The sequence below is a fragment of the Ursus maritimus genome, unplaced genomic scaffold (genome assembly GCF_017311325.1).
Source record: "Ursus maritimus isolate PB19 unplaced genomic scaffold, ASM1731132v1 scaffold_9, whole genome shotgun sequence".
Taxonomy (NCBI): domain Eukaryota; kingdom Metazoa; phylum Chordata; class Mammalia; order Carnivora; family Ursidae; genus Ursus; species Ursus maritimus.
This window is the reverse complement of record NW_024427107.1, coordinates 78,519,947-78,538,465: the sequence shown is the minus strand read 5'-3', so window position 1 is coordinate 78,538,465 and position 18,519 is coordinate 78,519,947.

Genomic DNA, 18,519 nt, shown 5'->3' with positions numbered 1-18,519 from the left:
AGAAGCCCGAGAAATTGCCCTTTGTCTGTTAAGTTGCTGGAGTGTAACCCTTACAATACACTCATTTGTAAAATAGGCACCGATAGACAACATCGACGTCTCATAAAAGCAGCTGCCCTCCACCGTCTCTCCTGTCCTTGCCCACCTTCATCAACCTCCTGGAGCCCTGGTGGCTGGATCTTCCAGTAATTGCATTTATATTTCAAATAAAATTCTTTGACCCCTATTTATAACTTTTGTTCTCAGTTCTATGCATCATCAATTGACCTACAAGAAGAGATGAGACTTCAGCTACCTGTCCCCTCGTTCCCCAACCAGAGCATCAGGATTTAATTTGTGACTTTACATAATGTAGTTAGGCTTTGCGTCTTTCTCCACCGGACACAGAAGGCGCCGGCTGACTCTCACGGTAGCGAATGAAGCGCCTGGCTTGTCTGCAGCCAGCCTCCGGGAGGGCTGAGGGCGGGGCTGCGTCCGCGTGCTCACACAGCTGCAATCCCGTCGCCGTCTTTCATCTCTGGGCTGATTCTCAAACTAGAATCCAGTGAACAGTGCTCCACCATTGCCGCCACTTAGATGACACCCTCAGGACTCCGCATGGGGTGGGCTGATGCATCTCCCCACCCTGGAGCTTCTCTGTTCTTCCTGAAATTTTTATGCCTTTTTCTTTGATGTTACTTTAACAACATCTTAATCTTTTCCCCCAGATCTTCATCTGGGAAAGGTTCCCATGGAGTTCCCCCTTCCCTTGCAGACAGCCAGCTCTGGACGTCCAGGGGTGGGACTGCTGTCCTGGGGCCTGCCCTCTGGTGATCCCCTCCCCGTTTCCTGGACCCCCTCTGCCTCTGGTGACCCTGTTGTTTCCTGGAGAACATCCTTGAAGTGCAGTCGAGTGTGTAGAATGTCCATGGTCAGGGTTTTAATCACTTGAATATTGCAGGAAAGTGCAAGTTAACTTAGAACCTGTATGTTTCAAACATACCCATTGCCCACTAGCTAACAGGTGTGAGGGCCGCCAGTGGAGAGTTGGGTCTCTGATGGCCCTGGAGCCACACCCCACCTGGCATCTGCTCTTCGGGGAATGTGCCCCTGGAGGAGAGCTGCTCCCAATGGTGAAGTTGAGTTGTTGTGACCGTCTATATGGGCTGCAAAGCCTAAAATAGAGACTCCTTGGTCCACTATCCAACGGAATGTTCTAGACGGTGGTGATGTTCTCTGTCTGTGTGTCCAGGATGGGAGCCACTGGCCACAATTGGCTACCGACCAATTGCAATATGTCTAGTGCAACTGAGGAACTGAATATTTAATTACATCTAATTTTAATTAATTTTAGTTCAAACAAACCCCACATCTACCTAAAGGCTACCATGTGGAATGGGTCACTGGCTGGTTGAGACCAGAGGCAGGCCTTGGGGAGTGCTGGGCCACAGTGCAGCGGTAGTGGAAGCAGGCTGGGAGGGTCCCTGCAAGCAGGGTCTGGGGGTCTGGGTCCACCACTCCAGGTGTGCAGCCCAGAGAGTCTGCATGTTGCCCAGAGGAGTGGGGAGAGCGGGGTCCTCATTGCCTAGGTGGAGACAAAAGTCAGGAAGCTGCCACAGCCCCCCTCCCGGGCCACGCTGTTTCAGACAGTGGAGGTGGTACCTGGGCTGGAGAGCTGTTGGTGTGAAATTCTGGGAAGGAATTCTGTCCACCACCCGTGAGCAGAATGATGGTGCACGGGCCACCTCTGTCACCCTCCACGTCCTCTTCGACAAGACCCCGGGGTTCTGGGGAGGGTTGGGAGGATGTCGGATGCGTGCTGGGCACACAGTAGATTTATGATAATCAGGACCTCCTAGGCTGAATTTTCCAGGATTCAGGGCTGGTGAGGTGCCTGTTGATGTTGTCGTAAAGGAAAGGCGTGATCGTGACTCTGGGGCAGTGGAGGGAAAGGTCAGCTGAGCAGCTGCTCGGCCGCGGGCAGCTGGGGGCTTGGTGCCGACGCGCGTGGGGGATCCAGTTACAGAAGCAGCTCTTTTCCGCCCTCCTGCTTAAGGAAGGATGGTGCCCTGGTGCCGTGTGGCCTTGGGAGGCTCCCCAGCCACGCCGGCTGGCAGCGGCCTGGCATCCGCGTGCACACACGCACACGCACACGCACGCCTGGCTGGGGACAGGATGCCCACGCTTCGGGCGCTGTGGACCCTCTCTGCACACAGCCCCTCTCCCCACCACCCATACAGCTTTGTCCTCTCGGTCCCGCCGGCCAAGCCGTGCCTTCCATTCACTGTGTCCCACCCACGGGTCCCTATCCCCTTTGTCCTTTTCCGTCTCTCGGGATGAGCACAAAGGTGAGTGACAAGCATTTTGCTTTTCTTTTCCAAGAAGTCTTGAAAAATGAATAAACAGGCAGCGAAACTGACAAGGCGTCTGTCCCTGGCGGGTCTGTCTGTAATTAAAAATCACCCAATTTGAGTTGGCCCCATGCAGCTGGCTGCTCCCTGAAACTTTTACGGAGCACCCGCGCACTAATGAGGATGCCAGCTAATTACTTGCAAAATGATTAAGAAATCACACTGGGACAATTGACGGGTCTCAGCAGGGAGCCCGTCAGACTCCGCTCAGGCCTCTCAGCCTCTGACGGCAGCTTCACATCTGAAGGATGATGAGACCTTGACGGCAGACAGCGCGTGAGGCCTCGGCAGGCAGGGAGGTCAGAGGTGCGGGCGGGACCCCTCTAATCTCCCCGACCCCACAGACATTCATGGGTACCGACCCCGGGCGGATCCTTGCTCCCTCAGCAAGACCATGTCTGTTTATTGCATTTCTGGTAAGTTCCAAAGCTGCCGTGGGGCCTGGCGGTTAGCTTTACCATGAGGCCACTTCCTGCTCCCGTGCCGACTCCCCCTGTCCAGGCTGGGCCGTTGGGCAAGGTGGGTGAGGGCTGGCAGGCAGCTGGGCTCCCGTGGTGGGGCTGAGTGCAGGGGCTCTGAGCGGTGGGCAGAGCCCGCTCCCGGGGTCAGCCAGCACAGCTCTGTGGGGCCTCCCAGCCTGAGGCAGGGCTGCCCTGTGGGCCCTCCAGGGGCAGAGGGGGGGCCAGGGCTGGCTCCTGGGAGGGGAGCTGGTACAGGAGAGCTGGTAGGTTCGTATGTTTAATTGTGCTCAGGCCTGTGCAGTTTGCTTAACTTTGTCCGTTCGTGGAGGAGGAAAGAGGTTCTTTTCTGCTTCCTGCTCTGTGCTGAACTCCCAGGTGGCTCAAAGTCTGTCTCTCGCAGTTAGCCAACCTGACATGGCCCTGCCTTCCAGAAGGAGCTCCCTGATGCTCTGAGTGACCGGATCTTGTACTTCCCTGAATGGGCCTCTCCACCCGGACCCAGCTTTGCAGCCTGTGGCTGGAGGAGCTAACAGATACTCTGCCCCAGGGACTGGAGATCCCATTGCTCCCACTGTCTTGTGCCCTGCAGCCAGTCCTGCCTCTCGGTGCCCGTTGTTTGGCCTGTCCTGCCAGGTGATAGGGAGTGTACGCCGAGATTCTCTTTCTGGACCAGCTGGTCAGAGCCTCCAGCATCTCAAGCTGCGAGTCAACAGCACCAGGCCGTTTCCTCCGAGAGCTGGCTTGAGATGCCCGGGAGCTTCAGGGAAAAGTGAGAGGCACACTTGCACGTGCAAGCAGCCATCAAGCACGTATGCACACGCACACACACCTTGGACAGCACACATACTCACACACATCCCACACACCCCACGTGCAGTCACACACGTGCAGACACACACACGCAGACACACACACGCAGACACACCCCACATACAGTCACACACACACAGACACACACATGCAGACACACCCCACATACAGTCACACATGTGCAGACACACCCCACATACAGTCACACACGTGCAGACACACACGTGCAGACACACAAACGCAGACACACCCCACATACAGTCACACACGTGCAGACACACCCCACATACAGTCACACATGCAGACACACACACGCAGACACACCCCACACACAGCCATACACTTGCAGACACACACACGCAGACACACCCCACATACAGTCACACACGTGCAGACACACACGTGCAGACACACCCCACATACAGTCACACACGTGCAGACACACACACGCAGACACACCCCACATACAGTCACACACGTGCAGACACACACATGCAGACACACCCCACATACAGTCACACACACGCAGACACACACACGCAGACACATCCCACATAGTCACTCGCACACATGCAGACACACCTTTCTTTCCAATCAGCACCCCATCTGACAAGTCCTGGCACTGATTCCAGAACAGCTCCGTTTGAAGCCATCAGGCCGGGTTTTCTTTGATTTTGCTTCTATTTATGAAGGCTCTCAGCGGGAGGCCTCCAGCGGTCCCGCTCCCCTTCCCAGCTATGGAAGGTTGTGACTGTCACACCTCCCACCATGACTATGCCATTGCCGGGGCCCCCCTGGAGCAGGGCCGGACCCGCCTCCCTCCCCTCCTCCCTGTCTTGCCTCCACGTGCCCGGGGAGCCCAGGCGGGCGCGGCACAGCCTCTGCCTTGGGGGCTGCGTTGGCACCACCTGTGGTGTGCAGACCTCGCTGGCACACGTGCTGCTTCCAGGAGTTCCTCTGTGAGCTAGCAGGGTTTCGGGAAGCTGCATGCACACGTCTGTGTCACTGCACACAGGCCCAGTTTCGGGACAGCTTCCCGGGGTTTTTTGCCTTCCGTCGTCTCCCTGTCTGCCTTCTCGGCCACACTGCCAGTGCCGGAGGACGGCAGTGGCCAGGTGGTCTCGGCCCGTGTCCGCTGCCCAGTGTGGCACTCAGCCCCTCACCGCTGATGACGAGGCAAGTGGTGTAGACATCAGAGTTTGTGTGGAGGCCCTTCATCAAACTGCTCCCTGTTTCCTAAGGTTTTTTGTCATAAATGAATGCTGAAGTTTGTCCAAATGGCAAACCCAGGTTGTGCTTTGAGGAAGGGCATGGCATCCCCTGGGAAAGCAGACGAAGGGCCCAGCCGGGCAGGAGGGAGGTCGTGGTGGGGTCACCCAAGCACAAACCTGAGGGAGGGGTGCCAGGGGTGCAGGGGTGCAGGAGGGAGGCCAGTGGGTGGAGGGGCGGGGCACAGGGGCAGGGGTGAGGCTCTGAGGCTCAAAGGCAGAGGCAGCTGGATGGTGGAGGTCAGAGTGGGTGTAAGACCCTCTGGGGCTCAACTCCACCGGCTTGCTGACAGATCACACATCAGGACAGCTAGGGGGTGTCACGTCTGATCTTTCTGGTGGAGGCACCATATCCGTGGCTCCAAGGAGCCTTGACAGCACCGGTGACTTCCTCTCGCCCAGTACCCGGCACGCTCAGCCCTGCAGGCACCTTACGGCTTACACGGCACGGAGAGCTTCCATCACCTCGACTCCCCCCGATCGTGGGTCTTCAGTGGTTCTCCCGCAGCAGGGGTGTGGCCCCCAGCAAGCCTCCCCCATGGGCCGCAGCCCCGGACCTTGGTTGGCCCAGCATCCAACCACGGGCCTCGGGCTGTCTGGGCTTCAGCAATCCCACGTGCATCGTAAGATAGACTCGTTCGTTTGTTGTCGTTTGTCTTCAGGACGGGTCTGATGTCCTTAGCAGGTAAGAGCTGTCATATTCCTTTTCATGCCCCTGCCCCAGAGGACCTCGCTCTGCTGCTGTGCTGAGGGAACGTATTTTTGCTAAACCAGATTTTATGGGCGTGAAAGTGTGTGGTTCACTGGAGCATCAGGCCCAGGAGAGGTGGAGAGAAGACGGTGAGCTGAGCCTGGGTTGCTGGAGAAGGTGGGCGGGCTCGCGGGAGCCCAGCAGGGCCAGAGTAAGGAAAGGTGTGAGGCCGACAAAGCCAGAATGTGCCATCAGCCGGGATCCAGGGGAGCTGGCCTGGGCGCTGGGAGCTGAGGCAGCGTGCAGAGGGCGTGGGGAGGTGACTCGGGCCCCAGGACTTACAGGGAGCAGCATGTCCCAAAGCTGATGGCGCTGCAGCTCGCAGGAGCTCAGAGGCGTGCCCGTGAGGCTCGTGTTGGGATCTCCGGGGGGCAGCTCTGTGAGCTGGTGCAGGACGTCTGGGCAGGGAGACTCGGGCCCTGGCTCTGCTGGTGCCTCTGTGGGGTGGTGAGCCGTGCTGGGGTGAAGCCCTCATGCCCTGGAAATAGCCCTGGAGCCCCTTCTCCCCAGTCCGTCTCCCGGGCAGCCACTGGCAGAAATTAAAAGCAGTCAGATGTCAGTATGTGTGTGCGTGGCTGGAGGGACAAGGCTGGCCAGTCCCAACCCCAGGCACAGAGCAGGGGAGGGGAGGGGGAGCTTGGGGCCGAAAGGCTCAGGGAAAACCAGCTCTGGGCTCATCGATAGTGAGTTAAAAACAAACACCCACACGTCCACTCACCCAGATTAACATTTTGCCATTTGTGCTCCAGATTTTTAAAATATAAAGGAAATGGATGATTCTGATCAGGTCGAAATCTGCTGGGTTGTGTTGGGCCCAGAGAAAACGGGCAGACGGACATTATAACAACACAGTGACCACGCGTCGATGGAGTGAAGTGTAAATCAGGACTTATTAAGAAGCTACAATAATTACACTCTCGCTGTGCTCATTCCACTCTTAACTTTCCCAGTCAAAATATGCTTTTGAAATCTGGCCACATCATTCATCACATATGCAGTTCACTCATGCCTACCTTGTAGCTGTAACAGATCTCTTTCAGAACCCTGGTATTTGGATTTATTTCCAACTTTTCTGATACAAACATCGCTTCCGTGAACATTTCTCGGCACACTTTTCCTTCAGATTTCTGTAAGATTCTCTATTCCTCTAAGTAGATATGATGAGTCAAATATTTGACCATCTACGTTTTTATTTGCTTACGGGTATTTTTAATTTACATGAAGTAACATTCGTTCTTTACGGTATGCAGTGAACCAGCTTTGACAAATGCTCAGAGTCACAGCTAGGGAACAGAATGTTTCCACCACCCCAGATTTCCTGGTCCCGCCTCTCTGCGGTCAAGCCCTTGTCCTGCCCCCAGCTGGTCTCTTCTCTGTCCTTTTCCCGTAAATGGAATTGTGGAGCATGTGGCATTTGGGTCTGGCCTCTGAGACGCATGTGTGCTTCTGTGTGCTTCAGGTCTGCTCCTGCATGTTGCCGAGGGGATCCCCCCTGCCCGGGTACGGAGGACCCGCTATGCCCATCCCTCCACCCGCTGCAGGGCATCTGTGGGTTCCACAACCCGGTGATTGCAATAAACATTCACATACAGCATTAGTGGAAATACAGGCTTGCACTTCTCTTGGGAAAATACCTAGGGGTACGATTGCTGGGGCCTACCATGAGTGCACATTTGACTTCTAGGAAAACGCCACGCTGTGTTCTCAAAGTTACTGCTGCACCTTTGGCATTCCTACCAGCAACGTGAGAGTTCTGATGGCTCTGCCTTCTTCCCAGCACTTGGTATCGTCAGATATACATGTATGCACACGTGCACACACATACATGCATGTATGTCTTTATAGGTACATACACCACACACAAACACACATATGTTCATATGTATCCACACACAGATATATTTTAATAGGTAGGTAAACCACTCATGGTGGTTGTGATTTGCATTTCCCTACTGGTGAGTAATGTTCAGTAGTTTTTCATCAGCTTATTTGTCACCAGTGTATTTTCTTAGGTAAAATGTGTGTTCAGATAGCTTGCCCACTTTTTATTGTTTTTTTTTTTTAGTTTTCTTTTTATTAAATTATGATACTTCTTTATAAATTCTGGATACAAGTTATTTGTCAGATATGTGATCCTTTGCAAATACTTTCCCCCAGATGCAAATATATCTCTCATGAAAATGTCTTTGCGTTCCCTTTATAGTGTCTGTCACAGAGCAAAAGTTTTAATTTTGATAAAATCCAGCTTATCAATGTTTTTCCTTTATGTATTGTGCTTTTGGCGTCATATCAAAGAAAACTCTGCCAAACCCAGGATTGGCAAACTCTGTCTGAAAAGGACCAGATAATAAAAACTGGAGTCTTTGTGGACATACGATCTGTAGCTCATCTGAATATTCTTGGTTTTTGTTTTGTTTTGGTGTGTGTGTGTCTTCCCTCCCTCTCTCTTTCACTTTCTCTCACAAGCCTTTAAAAATACAAAGCCATTTGTAGCTCAAGGGCCATCTAAAACAGGCCTTGGGCTAGATTTGGTCCTCGGGTCATGGTTTGGTGAGTCCTGTTCTCACCCCAGGTCACAAAGACTTCTTATGTTTTCTTCTAGAAGTTTTGTACTGTTCCATTTCACTTTCAGGTATGCAATTCATTCTAAGTTATTCTCTCTGTCACACGTGAGGTATGGGTCAAGATTTCATCTTTGATGTCCAGTTGATTCAATACCATTTGTTGAGAAGACTACCCTCCCTCCATTGCCAAGGTGATTGCTCTTGCATTTTAGTAAACCTCTCACTTGACCGTATTTGTGTGGGTCAATTTCTAGACTCTATTCTACCCTACTGCTCAATGCGTTTAAGAGGTTGTTTTTAGTAGTACCTCTAGTTTTAGCTGAAATATTGGTCAAAACTCCTGAGGCCACCATGACTGGAAACAGAAGTCCCTTAAGTTTACTGATTTTAACCACTGGTTGGTATTCTGTCACATGTGGTTATTTTCTGAACATTCACCATCACAAAGGCTAGCCTGAGCAGCTGTGTGCATGGCCCCCTGTGCACATGTCTGAGGGTGGTCTCCAGGCCCTGATGCCCAGCGGAGTGTTGCCATCCTTGCCACCACCTACTGTGGGAGTGCTCAGTGCTTCCCAGTGCTTGGGGCCATAGTCCTGGCATCAAGAGGTCAGAGGGCACGAGTGCTAGGCATCCTACAGTACGTGGGTCAGTGTGCACATGAAGAATTGCCCTGAATTGTTCATAACCGTCAAATATCCCATCTGAGCATTCATGTTGGTACATCTGTTTACCAAATTTAATATGTAAATAAAGATATTTTTGCATGGATTTAATATAAACTGAACATATATGCAGAATCTAGCAATGCCACTACTCTGTAACTAGAGGCTGGATTGAACTGTTTTGTTCAGACCTTTCCTGAGACTCATCCATCATTTCGGATTATCATGTCGGCAATGGTATTTGAGCAATGCCACCGTAGCAGACCCCCCAGGGGGCTCATTCTGCTCTATATAGATGTCCCCCTCCATGGACTTGTGCAGCACGTAATCCTCTCTCGGCACACACACAGTCGCATCTCTGTTAGTCTGCACTTACGTTAATGATTATCAGTGATTATTCATACACGTAAGTATTTCTGAAAGTCTTATTTCAAAATGTGGTGTGTAAAAGGAAGTGAAGACAACATTCAGCTAAATATTTCAAATACAAGTGAACTCATCAAGAAAATAAAAGCCTCTGACACGTAACTGAGTCTTCCATTTAGCTGTGCCCAAGCATTTACATACGGAATCACATATTGTTTTACTGTAAATTGCTCTCCTTTTATTGCTACTGTATATTATAGATGGTGCATTAGATTGATTTTTAAAAAACAATGTGTGCTAGTTAGGTTATATCGCCTATGATTTTCATGTCAAGAGGGTAGAGAGGTGTTACACAGTATTTGTAATGAGAAGGGTTTTCTGGGTCCGAGGGACGGGAGTGAAATTTCTGGAGCGTTGGAACGCCTGCAGTTGACCCTCCTGGGCTGCGCAGAGCTGCTGTCCGCGGTGCTGAAACAATGACTGCTTTCTGCGCATAGAAAGCCATCTTTCCGTCCCGTGCTCATCAGCTCCTGTGCCGCTAGACATGCTGATTCGCTTTTGTGTTGGGTGTGAAGTGGTATCTATTGTTTAATTAGCATTCCCCAAGGCATCTTCCTCTGCTGTTGCCACCTGGGAATCCTCTCTGATGAACTGAAGTTCACATCCTTTGTCCACATTTCTATTGTATTATTTAATTTATTCTTATAGATCGGTAGAAGTTATTTCTATATTCTGGACACCAGTGTTTTGCTATACGTACTGCAAATTATTCCTTCCCTGCTGTTGCAGTTCCAGTAATCGTGTTTATGGGTTTTGGGCGTGTGTGTGTGTGTGTGTGTGTGCGCGCGTGTGCGCGCGCCAAAGGTTTTCATTTGTTGTAGTTACACTCATCAGTCTTTTGCTTTGGGGGGTGTCCTTTCCCAGTCTTGTTTAAGAAACTGTTTCTTTTAGGTTATAATGAAAATATCCTATAATTATTTTGAGAAAATTTAAAGACTTTAAAAAATTCTCATTTAGGCCTTTAATCATGTGGAATTCATTATATTGAACAGGGGGAGGGAGGGAATCTAATTAATTTTTTTCTGATGGAAAGTTCCCATATTAAGTCATCTATCCATTATTCACTGATTTGAGTATTACCTCTATAATTTATCAAATCGCCACATATAAGTCACTCTGTTTCAGGGCTATTCTGTGTTCTGTTTTTGTTCCATAGATCCATTTGTAATTCCCTGCACCAATATAGTCTGTTTTATCTACTATGCCTTCATAATACTTCTCATACTGTTGAATGCAAGTACCTCCTCCTTAAACTTATTTTCTTCAAATTATTCTTGAACTTTACTCCCCCATATGAATTTTGAGATCGGTGTGCCAGTTTTCACATAACAATACTGTTGGGATTTTGACTGGGATAACATTGAGTTTATTAGTTAATTTGGAAAGAGTTGTAATCTTTATGATATTAAGTCTATTCATCCATAAAATCTCTTCACTTATCCAAATCTTTTTGTTATGTCCTTCAATAAATTTTATAATTTTGTAATTTTCTTCATAAGAATTCTTGTGCATACTTTATTGCATTTATTCCTAGGTAACAGTTTTTGTTGCTATCGTGATTGAGATTTTTTTTTTCTCTATTACATTTCTTACTTGCTATTTTACGGTACAAGGGAAAGCTATTGATTTTTTAAATGTTTGTTCTATATTCAACTACTCTGTTTTTATGCATTGATCACTGTATCCAGGAACTCTGCTGATTTCTCTCTCAGCTCTAATCACTTGTCCAGATTTTCCCAGACAATTGTATATTTTGCAAATAACCACGTTTTTGGTTCTTTCTATTGTCTACCTTACTTCCCTTTCTTATAGCACAGCTTTCAGGCTCCAGTGAAATGTTGAATAGTAGCATTGATTACAATCATGTCATTTTCCTAACTTAAATGGAAATGCTTCTCCTGTTCAACCATTAATTTTCTTAAATTCAATTTCACATGATATCAATATTGCTAACTTTATTACGATTAGTATTCTATGCTCTTGTTTTAACCTTTCTATATACACACATATAAATTCCATTTATATTCCAATTTTATCATGTTCTTTTTAGTACATTTGCATTTATTGTGATTGATTACTGTTATAATAGACTTATTTCTGTCATCTTCTTTCGATTTTACTCTTCTTTTTGTTTTTCATCCTTTCTTTCCTTCTATTGGATTGATACCTTTCTCTTTTATTTCTCAGAAGGTTTGGCAATGATGAATTACATTTCTAAGATTTAGTGGTTACTTAAAATTATGACACAGAGAATTAACTTTAAAAATCCCAGAAATTATAAAGACATTCAGAATCTCCATCTTCCTGCTGTGCGTGATTAGGACCTTCCTATGCCTTAAGCATTAAACATACTTTCTCTTCATTAATTATTATGTAAAATTTTATTTTAGCTTCTTTTTGTAAGCACGGAAAATTAATGAGATATTTTGAATAGTAGTGAATAATATTTGCAAACATATCAATCAATGCAACCTATTTGTTTCCTAAATTTTAACTCTTCCCCCTGGGTTTTTTCTCCTTGCTGAATTACACAATTTGTCCTTTCAGTGAGAATTCAGGATCAGTAATCTCTCTCAATCCTTGTATATTTAAAAAATATTGATTTTGTGCTCCTTGAATGTTAGTCTTGCTGGGTATAGAATTGTAAGTGAGACATTATTTTTTCTCAGCAATTTGGATGAATTACTGTATCGTTACTCAGCATATGACCAGCCTTGTGAATGGTCATAAATCAGCTTCTTCTCTTCCTCCTCATGATTTTCAAGGTTTTCTGTCTGATATTTTCCAATTTCAATAACATATGTCTTATTCCTGCTTGGAATAAATTGTGTTTCTTTTAGGGGCGCCTGGGTGGCACAGCAGCTAAGCGTCTGCCTTCGGCTCAGGGCGTGATCCCGGCGTTCTGGGTTCGAGCCCCACATCAGGCTCCTCCGCTAGGAGCCTGCTTCTTCCTCTCCCACTCCCCCTGCTTGTGTTCCCTCTCTCGCTGGCTGTCTCTCTCTCTGTCAAATAAATAAATAAAATCTTAAAAAAAATTGTGTTTCTTTTAGTTGAGGACTTATATCTTTCTTTGTCTCTAGAATATTCATAGCCATGATCTTCAAGTGTATCTTCTCTCTCCAGTTCACTCTGTCTTCTTCTGAAACTCGTATGATATTGTGTTGGACCTTCTCAACCCACCTTCCAAAGCTCATCCTCTTTTTCATCTATTATACATTTCTTTAAAATGATCTCTTGGTTTTAAGCTTTGCCATACATGTATAACTAGGGGGAGAGCCTCCAGTTTTTTTAAAAAATATATTTATTTATTTGTTTTAGAGAGAGAGTGGGGGGGAGGGGCAAAGGAGAAGGAGGGAGAGAATCTCAAGCAGACTCCTTGCTGAGCACAGAGCTCAAAGCAGGGCTGTATCTCAGGACCCTGAGATCATGACCCAAGTTTAAACCATGAGGTGGAGGCTTGACAGACTGAGCTCCCCAAGTGCCCCGAGCCTCCATTTTAATGAGCTTTTTTATGTGTTTGAAAAGAAGTGTATGTTTTCCTATGTTAGTCCAGACCACCATAATGAATCTTGGTTCTTCCTTTGCGCTTTGAATCTCATGACCAGGTTTTTTCCATCATTTTTCGCTAGTGATGTTGTAGGCTCAGGACATGAAACCATTAAAACCCCATCTTCTTTTCTCTGGAGAGCTACCGATTCATTCCACTCCATCTTGGGAGCACCTGTACTAGTACTGCCGAGAGCAGTAGTAATAGTCGTAACACAAGTAATAGTAGCAGTGGCATGGCACAATAATAGTTCCCATCTGTACGGCCAGCCCCAGAACGCTACAGGCCCTCAATCAGCATTTCTTTAAAAAGTGAGCCCCTGTCTGTCACCGTGCAAAGCACTTTCTACACATCATCTCATCCAGTCCTCACAATGACCTGTGGGATGGCATGGTTATTTGTCCTTTCCTAAGAATGACAAACTGAGCACAGAGAAGCTCTGAGAGTGAGCAAGGTCACAGGGACAGCAAGTGACCAAGTTGGGATTTGAAGCCATGACTGCAGACTCCAGGATTCAAGTGCTTGACCACAGTCCCTCTTGAGCCTCTCTAGAAAGGACCGGAAAGCAAGAAAATCAGGCATATAAACTCATGAATATATTAACTCATCATCTTTTCATGTGCTGATAACAGAGCGTGGTGGGTAGGAACCTGCCTTTGAGAGGTTCTCCTTCTGATTGGAAATGAGTATAGAAATGTAATTAGAGTGCATCAAAGCAACATTCCTGAAGCTCGTGATACCTGCCAAGTCGTGGACATGAGAAGAATTATCCAAGTGAAGGGAGCCAAGTGTCGGTTCCCAGTATCAAGTGGGTATGAGCCTCTGCAAAGAGTTGGTGCTGCAGGTGAGAAAAGAGCGAGGGGCAGTGGCTGAGATGAGCCTGGGCAAGTGGGCAGGGAGGGCCTTTTCTTGCCATATCAAGGACAGACCGCATGGGCCCACAGGAAAGGTAGGGGGAGACAAAGAAGAGTGTCAAGTATGCAGAGAGACTTTCATGCCTAGCTAATGATTAGGGGAGTCATTTTTGCAGATGTCTGGGTCTTTGCAAGTCCTGGGAACAAGGATTTCAGGTTGAGAAAGGACCCGTGAATAAACCATGCGAACATTCTGCATATCTGAATGTTCTGATTTTGTAACTGGTGCATGGAAACCTGTGAACTGAAGGAAAAGGCACCAGTTCTGAGGCCTAAGTTCTTTCAGTATCCACAGCCCCTCCTGAGGACGCAGGCAGGGCGCCTTTTCATTTGTGGGCCACATCCCAGTTCAGGGGAGTGGAGCAAAGGTGCCAGCAGCAGCAGCGGCTCCTCCAATGTGACAAGGAACAATATGAATGAGGGGCTTCATTTGAAAAGGGCTGTGGCTGTGATTTAATTTAAGCCACCAGGTTAATGCATTTTTTCTCCTAATTTCAACCTTGGGTGCACTGCACTCATTTGCACTGGCCAGCGTGGTTCTCAATGTTCTCAAGTCACTTCATGCATAAAGCTGTTTCTCCCTAACTAGATTATGGGTGCAGAAGGCTACGGCTGTGCCCTTTCTTCAGGACAGCAGTTTCCAGGGTGAGGGCTGCATCTCACCATCACTTTAGCGGCTCCTTGGGATGGAGACGTCCACTGGATGCCTGCTGTGCACCAGCCACGAACAGGAGTGGGGATTCTGAGCTGAATGTGATGTGGCCCCGCCTTTGGGTATATGGTCCTGGGCACAGACAGTGGTGGGACAAAGGGGACTATGAGCTCAATGTGACACGTGGGGAGGGTGTAAAAGGTTGTTGAGGTGTTTGCTGGAACACCAGGAGGGTGCTGGGAGAGGCAGTGAGTCTCAAGGGGCATGAAGCGTGCAGCCCACTCCCAGAGCGTGATTTAGCTGAGACAGACAGAGGGGACAGGGTGGTGGCTGGGCTGCGGTCCTCAGTGAGGAAGTCTGCAGCCTTCATTTCGGAGGAGACAGGAAACCACGGTGGGGGGGAGGTGGCAGTCAGACCTGTTCTGGGCACTGGGGCCCCCGTCAGGCAAGGGGAGGGCCCGGCCGGAGAAGGTGATGCTTGGGTCCTGGCCTAGGGCTCCTGGGGGAGGTGTGCAGGGCAGGCTGGCACAGAGGCCGAGCCAGCCCCAGAAAGAAGAGGTTGAGGGACGGGGAGTAGCGATTGCTATGGGCTCTGGAGGGGTTGCTTGCACAACTCTGTGCCTTTAAACCAGACCGTAAAGGATGGATTCCCAGGGAGGGGTCTTTGGAAGAGTTAACGAGGCCACCACTCTTTTCGGAAGACCATTCTAACTGCTTAACGGTGCATAGCTCAGTAATGAAGGAAGAGTCTACCAGACCCAATATAATCTGAAATTAAAGAAAAATGGAATGTATTAAAAATGGATTGCAGTGTTAATGGAAGATGTCAGGCTGACAGCCCCGAATGGCACTTGCTGTGCGGGGATCAGAGAGCGTGCTTTCTGGGGCCGGCGGCTCCTCCCTGGCCCTTCGCCACCGCCCCGGGGCTCCAAACGGCAGGCAGAATGGAGGCTGGGGCTGAAACCTCCGCTGCCCCCTCCCCGGGGCCCTCCCACTTCTCGGGGGCAGTCGGTCACCCTCCCAAAGGCACAGCCTACCCCGTGGGCAGCCCGTTCCCCTGGCATCTGGGCCCACCACGCCCTTGCTTCCATAGCCAGGCCCTGCGGCTCCCACTTCCAGACCCATTTCCAGGCAGCTCAGGCCGAGTTCATCAAGGGCCTCTGTGGGTGCCATTTGACGTTCCCGGGAGGGGGATCCAGGTTTGTAAGAGAAACGTGGGAGCCTTGCTGAGGCTCGAGGCCGGTGGCCTGGAGGGGCTGTGTGGGCGGTTCACCAGCTCCAGACCAGTGGCCCAGGTGGAATCCTGGAGGGGATCTCCGTGGCTGCCCTTCCACCTCCACGCCAGCTTCCTCCTATACCCCCTCCTCCAGCCCAGCCTTTGGAGAAGCCACTCCTCCCCCACTGTGCCCTGTGGCATACGGGGCCCTCCCTGACTCCGGAAATGTGTCAGTGCACCCCAGCCAGTCCCAGATCTGCCTCTCCTGAGACATACGCTCAACTCAGGGATGAGCATGGGACTTGAGCTGGCCCAACAGCATCGATGCCGGCATTGCAGTGGGCTCTGGGAGCAGAGCGTGCTCCTCCCTGAATGGTGTGAGGCTGCAGCCATTTTGTGACCATGAGGGATCTGGAGGCAGAACTGAGAGATGGGGAGTCTCCCCTTGCCTGAGACCTGAACCCCACAGTACTTCCTGTTGCATGCTCATTGAATCACACTCACCATCTTCTTCTCTTAAGCCAGCCTGAGTTAGTCACTGTCCCCTGATCCCACCTGCCCTCAGGGCAGCAAGCCCCACCTGTCACTGAGATAGAGCGAGGAGGATGGCTGGGGACTAATGGACTGATGGACAGAACAGAGAGGGGCAGTGCTGGCACCCCATGCGAGACACCCAGGCACTCGGTCCACAGGGAAGAGAGGGAAGGATGGCGGGGCACATTGGGGGGCTTGCGGGAGCCCACCACAAAGGGAGTGGCACCTTGTCCATGTGGTGGGGATGGCAGCAATGGTGATGACACTCGGTGGGGGACTCTGGCAGAGAGGGCAAGCCAGACCACATCCAGGCTCTGAGCCTAGGGCGGCTTCACCTGCCCGCAGAAACTGGCACGTCCTCAGAGCTCCCCCCGCCCCGTGAGCGTGGGCTGCACTTGGCCACGTGTTTCCAGCACAGTGAAGCACAAGTGGGGTTTGCGATGTTGCAGCCTCAGTGTCAAGCTCTGGGGTTTCCTCCTCCCTCTCCATCCCCCTCTGTCCCTGCCTCTCTCTCTCCCCCTCCTCTCTCTCTCTCTCTCTCTCTCTCTCTCTCTCTCGGGAAGCCGGCTGCCACGTTGAGAAACACCCAAGCAGCTGTACGGGGAGGCCCGTGGACACCCCCGGTCAAGCCTCCAGGTGATGCAGCCCCCCACCCCCAAGAGGCTAGCATCACCCAGCTGAGCCATTCTGGATTCCTGAGCTCAGAAACAATGTGGGATCAGAAATCCATGTTGTTTTCAGCCCCAAAGTCTGGGAGAAAATGGACACAGACCCTTAGCCCCTGCCCCCTCAGCAGGCAGCTGTCTGACTTCTCGGGGTTCACGGTCTCCAGATATGTGTGCAAAGCTGAAAGCCCCTGGCAGAGTTGTTGAAGGGACTGGGAAGAAAGACCCCCCCGCACAGGGCCCGTGCAGCCTGGGCCTGGCTCGGGGTCAGCGAGCAACGTTGCTCTGTTGCTGTTACTACCCGAGCGTGCAAGCTTCAGAGTGTCTTTGCTCAGGTCAGCCGGCAGAAGACGCCCAGGGCACCACAAAGCCGCCGCTGTGCCCAGCCCGACACTACGACACGCGCAGCTCAGCCAGGGGTGCTAACGGCGGCCAGCAGCACGGGCGAGGTGAGCGTCAGCTCTGCTACTGCCTAGGGGACCGCGAGGAAGACGCCACGCGAAGCCTTGGGTTCTTCAGCCTTAAAAGAGCGCCGATGACAGTGGGGCGCGGTGGGGGTACTCGGAATCGGGGGCGCCTATCCGTGGCACCTAGCCAGGATGAGGGAGTATTGCGGAAACCCAGGGGGGAGGGCAGGCTGGTGGGGGCGGTGAGGGGGCAGCGGGCCGAGGCCCTGGCTCCCGAGGGTGCGGCCTGCAGGCCGGGACACAGCTCTTCTCCCTGGAACAGGGATCTGGGAGGGGCCAGCAGCTGCTGTTGCTTTCTGTGCTGAACGGAGATGTCCTTTTTTTCTATTTCCGCTTCTGGCCAATTAGTGTATCTCAGGCTGGTAAAACCAAGAAGCAAAAAAGGAAAGCGTCGAGAGAGAGCGCAGGAGGCTTCAGGCTCGGCTTCCGAGCAGCAGGCATCCTGCCAAACACGGCTTTACATCCTCTTTGGGGCTTCCTACCTCTTTCTCCCTGTTCTGCTGTAACGCCAGTGGTCAGGAGTCTTCTCTCCAAACCCGGCCTGCAGTCCTCCATCCTGGGGACTTGGCCCGGCCCGGGAGCTGGGGGCAGGGCAGGCTGTGCTCTCCAACCCTCTCCGGATCCAGGTGGTTTCATGAGGCTCCCCAGAGAGGGGAGGACACTCACGGGAGCCACAGGGCAGAGGGCAGGCCGGAATCTTCCAGACACCCGCTGTCCAGGCTTGGCCGCAGCCCAACACACCCAGGACCATGTCGCGAGCGGGGACGAGAGGCCGTAGAGAGAGGCCACCTGGGGAAGACAGGAGGGTGCCCCTCTGCCTGCGGTGGCCTCTGGGGTCCGCACAGAGCTGGGTGAATCTCCTCCACTCACTGGACCTCAGCTGCCACAAGTACTAAATGGGGACAATCAGAAGTTTTGACAATTATAGGGCATGGCATGAAGCGTCTTGTTCCAAGGAAGCGTTCGTCACTCACCCACAGTTTCCTTCCCTTCCCTCCGCGGTTGGGCCCCAACCTGATGCTGAGAGAAGGGAGGGGGGTTGGAGCCCTGACTGTGGAGGAGGGGCAGAGCTGGAGGCCATGTGCAGGGGGCTGGGGGGAGGAGACGATGGGGGACAATGTTGGGCAGGGGGAGGGCTCTACCTGGGAAGCGAGCTCAGGAGGCGGAGCTAAGTCTTTGAGGGCCACTGCCA